This window comes from Rattus norvegicus, chromosome 5 (assembly GCF_021556685.1).
Source record: "Rattus norvegicus strain SHRSP/BbbUtx chromosome 5, alternate assembly SHRSP_T2T, whole genome shotgun sequence".
Taxonomy (NCBI): domain Eukaryota; kingdom Metazoa; phylum Chordata; class Mammalia; order Rodentia; family Muridae; genus Rattus; species Rattus norvegicus.
In genome coordinates this window covers 5,143,965-5,157,524 of record NC_141538.1, presented here as the reverse complement: position 1 = coordinate 5,157,524, position 13,560 = coordinate 5,143,965, and the positions used below count along the sequence as shown (strand labels likewise).

The window sequence follows — 13,560 nt, the reverse complement described above, 5'->3', positions numbered from 1 at the left end:
GAAAACATCTGCATCCTAGGAATCCAGGAAGGGTTTGTAAAAGGCCCCAAACATGTGCAGAGATTAAATAGCTCTAAATGGAATCATGAAAGAGATGATTCAGGAAACAGCACACAAAGGAAGTCACAGATGGATCAAATGCTCTGGTTACATTGACCTAATTTCTTAGTATAAGGAACAAGAAATCAGTTTCCAAAAAACACGAATATGCTTCATCTAATAATACAAGTCAATATTAGACCTAATTTTTATAGAGCTAATGTGTAGAAGTCAAAGATACTAACTTCTAAAATAACTCTTAGTACATTTAATTTTTGTGCGATGTCTAATAATGACTCAGAGAATGTGATATTGGAAAAAAGTAGAAGAAAGGCATTGGAAAAGGAGTTTTAGGCACAGGTTTGGCTGTAAATTTAATACAAGACAATCTAGTCCTTCTATATCTAGCAAATACTTTTACAGGCTCCAAATGGGTCAAAGACCTTAAGATACAAAAATCAATGTCATAAAGTTAAAACAAGAATATAGTATCAAGGTATTATGACCACTTTTTTGTCTTTTTTCTTTTTTTTTTTTCTTTTTTTTTTTTTCCGGAGCTGGGGACCAAACCCAGGGCCTTGTGCTCGCTAGGCAACCGCTCTACCGCTGAGCTAAATCCCCAACCCCAATGACCACTTTTTTAAAGGAAAGGAATATTTCATTTTGTCACTTTTCAATAGCAAGTGGAACTTAAACATTTCCTCTCATATTTGAATTCTGGTGGCCCATACAAAAGAAATGAAGAAGATGTGGATTATAAAAGGATGTTAAATATTTTAAAAATCCAGTGGCTAGTAAGATGCAGCTAATTAAGTAAGCAAAGAAAATATTCTGCTGCAAAACCATGCTTGGCCAGCCAGTGATGGAAAGCAAGACAAAAGAAGATTAGTATCCTGCTACTTTCAAAGAACAAGCACCTACCCAGGTCAAAATCTAGATGCAGACTACTAAAACAAGCAGCTGACTTGGAGTCTACCCACCAGACTGAGCAACAAAGGAACTTAGAAACACCACCAAACATGCACAACTGTTTTTTTTCCCCTCATTTTGACAGATATTCACTCAGTATTTTCTTAGTTTTCAGCATGGGACACGTACTGTGTACTTCCTTCAGTTACACATCCCTTGCTTTCTAGAACTTAAATTTTTATCTGTTTAATAATACGAATTAGGAAATTCAGAGAGAAAAAGCAACCTGATACACAAGTATGCTGAAGAAACTGACCAGAGACAATGAAACAAAGACTCAACAAGCTCAGGAAGTTATCCCAAGATCTACTGACACAAATCACTAATCTCAAAATTTTCTGAAAACATTTAACAGGTAATAAGACCCTAGAAAACTTGAAAAACTGATACACATATAAAATATAAATTTGTGTACAATCACCCTTCCTGGTGCACCGTGTAAGCAGATGATGGCAACCAAGAAAGACTAATTCCAGAAAAGAAATCCATTGGCCAGATTCTGTTTTGCCTCCTCAGGGTCGTTTCTAAAATGACCATTGTTTTTTTTTTTTTATTTTTTTTCCTTTATCTGCATTTTTTTATGCTGAATTTTTTTCCCGTGCCATGAGCTTTTGTTTCTTTTTTTTTTTTTAATTAACTTGAGTATTTCTTATATACATTTCGAGTGTTATTCCCTCTCCTGGTTTCCAGGCAAACATCCCCCTCCCCCCTCCCCTTCCTTATGGGTGTTCCCCTCCCAACCCTACCCCCATTGCCGCCCTCCCCCCATAGACTAGTTCACTGGGGGTTCAGTCTTAGCAGGACCCAGGGCTTCCCCTTCCACTGGTGCTCTTACTAGGATATTCATTGCTACCTATGGGGTCAGAGTCCAGGGTCAGTCCATGTATAGTCTTTAGGTAGTGGCTTAGTCCCTGGAAGCTCTGGTTGCTTGGCATTGTTGTACTTTTGGGGTCTCGAGCCCCTTCAAGCTCTTCCAGTTCTTTCTCTGATTCCTTCAATAGGGGACCTATTCTCAGTTCAGTGGTTTGCTGCTGGCATTCGCCTCTGTATTTGCTGTATTCTGGCTGTGTCTCTCAGGAGCGATCTACATCCGGCTCCTGTCGGTCTGCACTTCTTTGCTTCATCCATCTTAATAATTGGGTGGCTGTATATGTATGGCCACATGTGGGGCAGGCTCTGAATGGGTGTTCCTTCAGTCTCTGTTTTAATCTTTGCCTCTCCCTTCCCTGCCAGGGGTATTCTTTTTCCTCATTTAAAGAAGGAGTGAAGCATTCACATTTTGATCCGTCTTGAGTTTCGTTTGTTCTAGGGATCTAGGGTAATTTAAGCATTTGGGCTAATAGCCACTTATCAATGAGTGCATACCATGTATGTCTTTCTGTGATTGGGTTAGCTCACTCAGGATGATATTTTCCAGTTCCAACCATTTGCCTACGAATTTCATAAACTCGTTGTTTTTAATAGCTGAGTAATATTCCATTGTGTAGATGTACCACATTATCTTTATCCAATCCTCTGTTGAGGGGCATCTGGGTTCTTTCCATTTTCTGGCTATCATAAATAAGGCTGCGATGAACATAGTGGAGCACGTGTCTCTTTTATATGTTGAGGCATCTTTTGGGTATATGCCCAAGAGAGGTATAGCTGGATCCTCAGGCAGTTCAATGTCCAATTTTCTGAGGAACCTCCAGACTGATTTCCAGAATGGTTTTACCAGTCTGCAATCCCACCAACAATGGAGGAGTGTTCCTCTTTCTCCACATCCTCGCCAGCATCTGCTGTCACCTGAGTTTTTGAGCTTAGCCATTCTCACTGGTGTGAGGTGAAATCTCAGGGTTGTTTTGATTTGCATTTCCCTTATGACTAAAGATGTTGAACATTTCTTTAGGTGTTTCTCAGCCATTCGGCATTCCTCAGCTGTGAATTCTTTGTTTAGCTCTGAACCCCATTTTTTAATAGGGTTATTTGTTTCCCTGCGGTCTAACTTCTTGAGTTCTTTGTATATTTTGGATATAAGGCCTCTATCTGTTGTAGGATTGGTAAAGATCTTTTCCCAATCTATTGGTTGCCGTTTTGTCCTAACCACAGTGTCCTTTGCCTTACAGAAGCTTTGCAGTTTTATGAGATCCCATTTGTCGATTCTTGATCTTAGAGCATAAGCCATTGGTGTTTTGTTCAGGAAATTTTTTCCAGTGCCCATGTGTTCCAGATGCTTCCCTAGTTTTTCTTCTATTAGTTTGAGTGTGTCTGGTTTGATGTGGAGGTCCTTGATCCACTTGGACTTAAGCTTTGTACAGGGTGATAAGCATGGATCGATCTGCATTCTTCTACATGTTGCCCTCCAGTTGAACCAGCACCATTTGCTGAAAATGCTATCTTTTTTCCATTGGATGGTTTTGGCTCCTTTGTCGAAAATCAAGTGACCATAGGTGTGTGGGTTCATTTCTGGGTCTTCAATTCTATTCCATTGGTCTATCTGTCTGTCTCTGTACCAATACCATGCAGTTTTTATCACTATTGCTCTGTAATACTGCTTGAGTTCAGGGATAGTGATTCCCCCTGAAGTCCTTTTATTGTTGAGGATAGCTTTAGCTATCCTGGGTTTTTTGTTATTCCAGATGAATTTGCAAATTGTTCTGTCTAACTCTTTGAAGAATTGGATTGGTATTTTGATGGGGATTGTATTGAATCTGTAGATTGCTTTTGGTAAAATGGCCACTTTTATTATATTAATCCTGCCAATCAATGAGCATGGGAGATCTTTCCATCTTCTGAGGTCTTCTTCAATTTCTTTCCTCAGTGTCTTGAAGTTCTTATTGTACAGATCTTTTACTTGCTTGGTTAAAGTCACACCGAGGTACTTTATATTATTTGGGTCTATTATGAAGGGTGTCGTTTCCCTAATTTCTTTCTCGGCTTGTTTCTCTTTTGTATAGAGGAAGGCAACTGATTTATTTGAGTTAATTTTATACCCAGCCACTTTGCTGAAGATGTTTATCAGCTTTAGTAGTTCTCTGGTGGAACTTTTGGGATCACTTAAATATACTATCATGTCATCTGCAAATAGTGATATTTTGACCTCTTCTTTTCCGATCTTTATCCACATGATCTCCTTTTGTTGTCTGATGGCTCTGGCTAGAACTTCAAGAACTATATTGAATAAGTAGGGAGAGAGTGGGCAGCCTTGTCTAGTCCCTGATTTTAGTGGGATTGCTTCAAGTTTCTCTCCATTTAGTTTAATGTTAGCAACTGGTTTGCTGTATATGGCTTTTACTATGTTTAGGTATGGGCCTTGAATTCCTATTCTTTCCAGGACTTTTATCATGAAGGGGTGTTGAATTTTGTCAAATGCTTTCTCAGCATCTAATGAAATGATCATGTGGTTCTGTTCTTTCAGTTTGTTTATATAATGGATCACGTTGATGGTTTTCCGTATATTAAACCATCCCTGCATGCCTGGGATGAAGCCTACTTGATCATGGTGGATGATTGTTTTGATGTGCTCTTGAATTCGGTTTGCCAGAATTTTATTGAGTATTTTTGCGTCGATATTCATAAGGGAAATTGGTCTGAGGTTCTCTTTCTTTGTTGTGTCTTTGTGTGGTTTAGGTATAAGAGTAATTGTGGCTTCATAGAAGGAATTCGGTAGGGCTCCATCTGTGTCAATTTTCTGGAATAGTTTGGATAATATTGGTATGAGGTCTTCTATGAAGGTTTGATAGAATTCTGCACTAAACCCGTCTGGACCTGGGCTCTTTTTGGTTGGGAGACCTTTAATGACTGCTTCTATTTCCTTAGGAGTTATGGGGTTGTTTAACTGGTTTATCTGTTCCTGATTTAACTTCGATACCTGGTATCTGTCTTGGAAATTGTCCATTTCCTGAAGATTTTCAAATTTGGTTGAATATAGGTTTTTATAGTAAGATCTGATGATTTTTGGAATTTCCTCTGAATCTGTAGTTATGTCTCCCTTTTCATTTCTGATTTTGTTAATTTGGACGCACTCTCTGTGTCCTCTCGTTAGTCTGGCTAAGGGTTTATCTATCTTGTTGATTTTCTCAAAGAACCAACTTTTGGTTCTGTTGATTCTTTCTGTGGTCCTTTTTGTTTCTACTTGGTTGATTTCATTTCTGAGTTTGATTATTTCCTGCCTTATACTCCTCCTGGGTGTATTTGCTTCTTTTTGTTCTAGAGCTTTTAGTTGTGCTGTCAAGCTGCTGACATATGCTCTTTCCTGTTTCTTTCTGCAGGCACTCAGCGCTATGAGTTTTCCTCTTAGCACAGCTTTCATTTTGTCCCATAAGTTTGGGTATGTTGTACCTTCATTTTCATTAAATTCTAAAAAGTTTTTAATTTCTTTCTTTATTTCTTCCTTGACCAGGTTATCATTGAGTAGAGCATTGTTCAATTTCCACGTATATGTGGGCATTCTTCCCTTATTGTTATTGAAGACCAGTTTTAGGCCGTGGTGGTCCGATAGCACGCATGGGATTATTTCTATCTTTCTGTACCTGTTGAGGCCCGTTTTTTGACCAATTATATGGTCAATTTTGGAGAAAGTACCATGAGAAGCTGAGAAGAAGGTATATCCTTTTGCTTTAGGATAGAATGTTCTATAAATATCCGTTAAGTCCATTTGGCTCATGGCTTCTCTTAGTCTGTCGACATCACTGTTTAATTTCTGTTTCCATGATCTGTCCATTGATGAGAGTGGGGTGTTGAAATCTCCCACTATTATTGTGTGAGGTGCAATGTGTGTTTTGAGCTTTAGTAAGGTTTCTTTTATGTATGTAGGTGCCCTTGTATTTGGGGCATAGATATTTAGGATTGAGAGTTCATCTTGGTGGATTTTTCCTTTGATGAATATGAAGTGTCCTTCCTTATCTTTTTTGATGACTTTTAGTTGGAAATTGATTTTATTTGATATTAGAATTGCTACTCCAGCTTGCTTCTCCTGACCATTTGCTTGGAAAGTTGTTTTCCAGCCTTCCACTCTGAGGTAGTGTCTATCTTTGTCTCTGATGTGTGTTTCCTGTAGGCAGCAGAATGCAGGGCCCTCGTTGCGTATCCAGTTTGTTAATCTATGTCTTTTTATTGGGGAGTTGAGGCCATTGATATTGAGAGATATTAAGGAATAGTGATTATTGTTTCCCTTTATATTCATATTTGGATGTGAGGTTATGTTTGTGTGCTTTCATTCTCTTTGTTTTGTTGCCAAGACGATTAGTTTCTTGCTTCTTCTAGGGTATAGCTTGCCTCCTTATGTTGGGCTTTACCATTTATTATCCTTTGTAGTGCTGGATTTGTGGAAAGATGTTGTGTAAATTTGGTTTTGTCATGGAATATCTTGGTTTCTCCATCAATGTTAATTGAGAGTTTTGCTGGATACAGTAACCTGGGCTGGCATTTGTGTTCTCTTAGTGTCTGTATGACATCAGTCCAGGATCTTCTGGCCTTCATAGTTTCTGGCGAGAAGTCTGGTGTGATTCTGATAGGTCTCCCTTTATATGTTACTTGACCTTTTTCCCTTACTGCTTTTAATATTCTTTCTTTATTTTGTGCGTTTGGTGTTTTGACAATTATGTGACGGGAGGTGTTTCTTTTCTGGTCCAATCTATTTGGAGTTCTGTAGGCTTCTTGTATGTCTATGGGTATCTCTTTCTTTAAGTTAGGGAAGTTTTCTTCTATGATTTTGTTGAAGATATTTACTGGTCCTTTGAGCTGGGATTCTTCACTCTCTTCTATACCTATTATCCTTAGGTTTGATTTTCTCATTGAGTCCTGGATTTCCTGTATGTTTTGGACCAGTAGCTTTTTCCGCTTTACATTATCTTTGACAGTTGAGTTGATTTCTATGGAATCTTCTGCTCCTGAGATTCTCTCTTCCATCTCTTGTATTCTGTTGGTGAAGCTTGTATCTACAGCTCCTTGTCTCTTCTTTTGGTTTTCTATATCCAGGGTTGTTTCCATGTGTTCTTTCTTGATTGTTTCTATTTCCCTTTTTAATTCCTTCAACTGTTTGATTGTGTTTTCCTGGAATTCTTTCAGGGATTTTTGTGTCTCCTCTCTATGGGCTTCTACTTGTTTATTTGTTTTCCTGGAATTCTTTCAGGGATTTTTGCGATTCTTTCAGGCATTTTTGCTTTCCTCTCTGTAGGCTTCTACTTGTTCTCTAAGGGAGTTCTTCATGTCTTTCTTGAAGTCCTCCAGCATCATGATCAAAAATGATTTTGAAACTAGATCTTGCTTTTCTGGTGTGTTTGGATATTCCATGTTTGTTTTGATGGGAGAATTGGGCTCCGATGGTGCCATGTAGTCTTGGTTTCTGTTGCTTGGGTTCCTGCGCTTGCCTCTCACCATCAGATTATCTCTAGTGTTACTTTGTTCTGCTATTTCTGACAGTGGTAGAGTGTCCTATAAGCCTGTGTGTCAGGAGTGCTGTAGACCTGTTTTCCTCTCTTTCAGTCAGTTATGAGGACAGTGTTCTGCTTTCAGACGTGTAGTTTTTCCTCTCTACAGGTCTTCAGTTGTTCCTGTGGGCCTGTGTCTTGAGTTCACCAGGCAGCTTTCTTGCAGCGGAAAATTTGGTCTTACCTATGGTCCTGAGGCTCAAGTTCGCTCGTGGGGTGCTACCCACGGGCTCTCTGCAGCGGCAGCAACCAGGAAGACCTCTGCCGCCGTTTCCGGGAGCTTCAGTGCACCAGGGTTCCAGATGGTCTTTGGCTTTTTCCTCTGGTGTCCGAGATGTGTGTGCAGGGAGCAGTCTCTTCTGGTTTCCCAGGCTCGTCTGCCTCTCTGAAGGTTTAGCTCTCCCTCCCACGGGATTTGGGTGCAGAGAACTGTTTATATGGTCTGTTTCCTTCAGGTTCTGGCGGTGTCTCAGGCAGGGGTCCTGCCGCTCCTGGGCCCTCCCCCACGGGAGCCCAGAGGCCTTATACAGTTTCCTCTTGGGCCAGGGATGTGGGCAGGGGTGAGCAGTGTTGGTGGTCTCTTCCGCTCTGCAGCCTCAGGAGTGCCCACCTGACCAGGTGGTTGGGTCTCTCTCTCACCGGGTCTGGGGGCAGAGAGCTGCTGCGGGCTGGGGTCCGTGGGTGTGGGACTTCCGGTAAACACAGAACGTGCCCGGTCCTAGAGAAATTCTGCTTCCGTGTGTCCCAAGCTCACCAGGCAGCTTTCTTGCAGCAGAAAATTTGCTCTTACCTGTGGTCCTGAGGCTCAGGTTCGCTCGTGGGGTGCTGCCCATGGGCTCTCTGCAGCGGCAGCAACCAGGAAGACCTGTGCCGCCCCTTCCGGGAGCTTCAGTGCACCAGGGTTCCAGATGGTCTTTGGCTTTTTCCTCTGGAGTCCGAGATGTGTGTGTAGGGAGCAGTCTCTTCTGGTTTTCAATATGTATTTACCTGTGGTGGCCTTTGTTAGCCTATGATTCAGCACAGGTCTGCTACATTCAAACATACAGCCTTTCTTGTTTTCAATATGTATTGTCAATTTTCAGGAAAGTCATGCCACCCTCAGATCTGGTTTTGACTCCTCCTTTACCACTTGCTGGCCTCAGGAGTTCTTCAGTTCCTCAGGACTTGGTGTACTCCTGCCATGGTAGCAGAAGGCTATAGTCGAGCTTTTGTTTCTTCAGTTTCTTCTGGGATACCTTTTTCTTCTGTGCAACCTCCTCTTCTGGCTTTGGAACAATCTGTTCCTTCTCAGTGAGGATCATCTTGATGTGGCAGATGGAGCTCATGTATGGGTTAACCCAGCCGTGAGCTCTGTAGGTTCGTCTGCGCATCTTAGGAGCCTTGTTCACCTGGATGTGTTCAATGACCAGAGAATCTACATCCAAACCCTTAAGTTCAGCATTACTCTCTGCATTTTTAAGCATGTGCAGCAAAAAATCAGCACTCTTTTTTGGCCACCGTCCCTGTGTCCAGCCCCACTGTTTGGCCTGGGCTCACCTACCAACTCCACCATTATACCGCCGGAATAGCACACACTGCTTCTTTAAAGTGACATCCTTCAGATACTTGGTGGCTTTGCGGATATACATACCCTTGATGGCCTGGGCAGTTTCCGGGTGTTCTTAAAGTGAACACGAAGGTTTGAGCCTCTTGACTTGCATGATTTCGTGGGGTTTTCTGGGTCTAGGGAGTAGCGAACCATCTTCACAGGTCACCTCTGGCCGATTACAGGAAGAACAACCATTGTTTTTTTTTAAATCTGGCAAAATAGGGCACAGAAGCAACTGGGATAAAACCAAAATCTAAATCCTTTCTACTGTGCTATATATGTCTTTCTTCTCATTAATGTGTTCCTAAAACAATGATTTTTTTTTAATATTTGTGGTTTTACAATTTATTCTACAAGGAAACAATGGGAAAGACTTGCCAATTTCTATGGAACTGTAATGCAGGGTAGTAAAACAAATGAAGATCTTGTGATTGCAAGGAGACTAATTTTCCAAGACAGTTATGGAAATATTTCTTCTCAGAAACCAGCTCACTCAAATGAGGCATTTCGACTCTGGTTACAATAGTCATTGTGCCCTTCCTTGAGTCGGGGTTCCCTGCTCTGTAGCCTTCTCTTGAAAGTTCTGTTCTCTTGGTGTCATCTCCTGAAAGCCGAGATTAGGTACCATGCTGTCTGCTTTTAAATTCTAAAAAATATTGAAGAACATAAATATTCAGTGTCTGCACGGTGATATAAGCCACATCGCTAATAGCTCATCTAGTTAATATGAAATAAATCATGCTTTCACTCCCAACCTATGTTGGGATTGAGTTCCAGGTGAAGGTCATCATTCTGTTCCAAAAATCAAAACTATACACTGGTCATTGCTCAGATTTAGATTTTGGTTCAATTCATGTTGTCACTTGTAGAAGTTTGGACCTGGTTCTTCCTCCCAGCCCCATGATCCCAGGAATAAGACAGAGACTCAAAATATATTAACAAATACCTTGGCCATAGAGCTAGACTCTTCTCTGACAAATTCTAACCCACTTACTCAAATCTACATTCCGCCATGTGGCTCATTACCTGTGCTCAGGAACCACGAGTCTGTCTGGTCACATTTTCCAGGGCAAATATCTCCGACCTGGCTCTATCCCAGAATTCTTTCTGCCTCCTGGTTGTCCCACCTTCTATTCTACCCTTTCCTATAGGCCATAATTTTTTTTAACTGAAAGGTGATATATCCATACAAATACACAAGATACTCTCTCTACAGTCACTAGCATTCTTAAAGCCTTCAAAGAGCTAATTATTCCACTTCTACTTTTACTTCTAATGCACAAACACCAACACCAACATTCAGAGGCCATCCATGGGAGGACTATTGCTTTAAAGAACTTATGTGCACCTGCTTTTCCTTATACTTTATTCTGGTAATAATGCCACTCCAGCTGGTGGTTAGCATCAGGATGAAAAGGTGTTCTATGTAGACCAGGCTGGCCGGGAACTCATAGAGATTCACCTGCTAGGATTAAAAGCTTGCTCCACCAAACATGGCTCTGATGAACTGACTCAATCTAACAGCAGCAGAGTCAGTTTTCTGTGGCCTTTGATTTTTTACAAGGAAAAACAGGCAACTCAGATATCAGGTTCAGATTGTAGGAGAAGAAAATGAGACATAAAACTACAATCAGACTTTTGTAATTCTGGTATAAGTAGGTATAAATAGGTTAGAGAGAAGGGGGCTCAGAACAAAGAAACACAGAACACATAAAGCTCTCCTGCCTCACTACATAAGCCAGACAAAAGAACAATAGACCAGAAGGTAAGTGTCCCTAGCCTAAAATCCATTCCTTTACATTAAAAAAAAATCCCTTTCAGAGCTGAGACAAAACTACCTAGAACAAAAATAAATCCTTGTTGGGAATCTAGAATTTCCTAGTATTTTCACATAAGAGAAAAACTGACTTTCAAACGAAACTGCAAATGTAGCTATCTTGTCCAGAAAGAACTAAAGAAAAATGCTAAAAAATGCTTCTAATACTAGTAAGTATTACACACATAAACCTGAAATTTCATTTGCAATCAGACTGCCCAGTTGACTCAACTCAATGATACAGAATTATCCAAAACACAGAAGTTAGTATGTTTACCTACATTAAGGGAGGAGAGTTATTTGAACAGAAAAAGTCTGAAGACACAGTATAGCAGAAAATTCCCCTTAATGAGCAATAAAAAGATATAGAAAATATCCAGAAACTCTCATCTATGTGACATAAAGGAGTCCTCAATATAAGATACTCTTCTCTGTATATTTCAACGTACACTAAAGCAGTAGGATTCTAATTTCCCTATACCTGTGATAATAAAGGGTAGCCAATTTGAACAAATGAATAAATTTAATTGAGAAAGAACAAAATACTTTCCAAAGAATATATTGCTATCATTTCAGATACACACACAGACACACACACACAGACACACACACACATACACACACATACACACAAACAACACACACTCTCTTATGTATCAGTTTTTTTTAAACAAACAAGAATACAGCTCTTTAAGATCTGTTATACTTCTCACACCCAGGAGACAAATCAAAAAACAGTATCAACATGCCTTCCAGAGCTCTGATGTCTGGGTGCCCTCAATACTGACATATTGCCTAAACGGAAAAAAAGAGCATTCAAACCCAAACTAATTCTTCTCATTAAAAACATATTTAGTCCATTTTAAAAAATCACATTTAAGAATAATGTTAACATAATATATGTTATGTTATTATGGACTGTATCCCACCTTAATAGATGAATTTCCATTTCTTCAGTTTTCTGATAGAATGTTAAATCACTTCTAACAATAGCATGGCATTATTCCTATTCTACATTTTAACCTTCTTCCTTTAAGATTATAATTTTATAAGATAAATCTGATTATACAATTTAGTTATGTGTAGTTATGTGTAGTTTAGCTTTGATAAACTCCATTCTCCACAACTCTACAAACTTTATTTCATGAAACAATTAAAATGGCTACTACTACCCAATGTTCCTGATAAGTAATAAAACACAAGAGGTTTACAGGAGTTAGATTAATTCTCACAACACTACAGGGAAAAATTACTATCACCCACAACTTTTATTTTTGTAATATAAGTTCAACATCTGGTGAGTACCCAAATTGGAATTTATTTCCAGTCAGTCTGATTTCCAAGCTCTTAAATTATCATACTTGTTGTTATTAAAATCTCGTTGTAATAAAATACCCACCACACCCATCCAAATAAAGCACACAGAACTAACACAGTTCCACTTGGTGAGATTTAATGGGAGAACAAGAAAGGGAAAAGGGCAAGAGAAAGAAGAGAAAAGAATGAAGAGAAGAGAGAGCATGAGGGCAGAAGAAGTCTGCCTTTCATTTGGAATATGACATAACTACTCCCACGTGGAGTTGGGATTTGGGCCAAAGGAATACTGGGAATGTAGGGCTGTTTCCATGTCAACAGTTACCAAATGGTGTCGCTGCTCAAGGGAATTCCTGATACCAACAATACTGCTGTTATAATTCGACATATTTCAAAAAGAAGTTCACAAAAAAACCAAAGTCTATATACACAGGGAATTTTTCTTTCATCATTAGCTGTTACTAGTTTTGACGCATGACTATTATATTTATGGAGGTGAAAGTAAATATTATCTCATAAGGAAATTACTGACTTAGAATAACCAGAGATTGTTAATAAGGATTATTATAACCCAACTATTAGGATAACACTACGTTATAATAGTATTACTTCTAATATTCCCCCTGGTGTTCCAAAATATGATAGTACAGGTCTTAAAACTGGCACAACCAAAATAAACTCTTCCATAAACTGACTTGGTCATGTTATTTCATTATAGTAACAGAAAAGCAAATAAGTCAGACTATAAGTAATTGAAGATTAAAACAAAATTTTCTTAATCTTAAAACGTTCATGATAAAATTGGGCACAAAACCAGTAAAAAGCACTCAACATCTCTAACCATTAATATAGATAGCACTTCCTCTAAACATTGCAGTGTTCCATCCTCCTGCTTAACAGAACAAACGGTTCCTCCAGCTTGTAGAACAAGGCAGCCAGGTGCTCATTCTACAACCAAGAAAAGACATTCCAATAAGCAGTAGGTACAACTCCCTGCCACAAAAATAACTTTAAAATCGCAGCACACTTACAAATAAAATTTCATTTTTTTAACACTATTTTGATTAGTTTGCTTTTTTTTCTCCATCTTTATTAACTTGGGTATTTCGTACTTACATTTCAATTGTTATTCCCTTTCCTGGTTTCCAGGACAAAATCCCCCTAACCACTTCCCCTCACCTTTTATATGGGCGCTCCCCTCCCCATCCTCCCCCCATTACGACCCTCCCCCCAACAATCACATTCACTGGGGATTCAGCCTTGGCAGGACCAAGGGCTTCCCCTTCCACTGGTGCTCTTACAAGACTATTCAAGGCTACCTATGCAGTTGGAGCACAGGGTCAGTCCATGTATACTCTTTGGGTACAGGCTTAGTCCCTAGAAGCTCTGGTTGGTTGGCATTGTTGTTCATATGGGATCTCAAG

At 39.7% G+C, this 13,560-nt stretch overlaps 1 pseudogene; it reads right to left on the bottom strand.

Moving 5' to 3' along the window:
- Positions 1-8,575: 8,575 nt before the first annotated feature.
- On the bottom strand, positions 8,576-9,175 carry LOC148005587 (large ribosomal subunit protein uL22 pseudogene; annotated as a pseudogene).
- Positions 9,176-13,560: the final 4,385 nt, after the last annotated feature.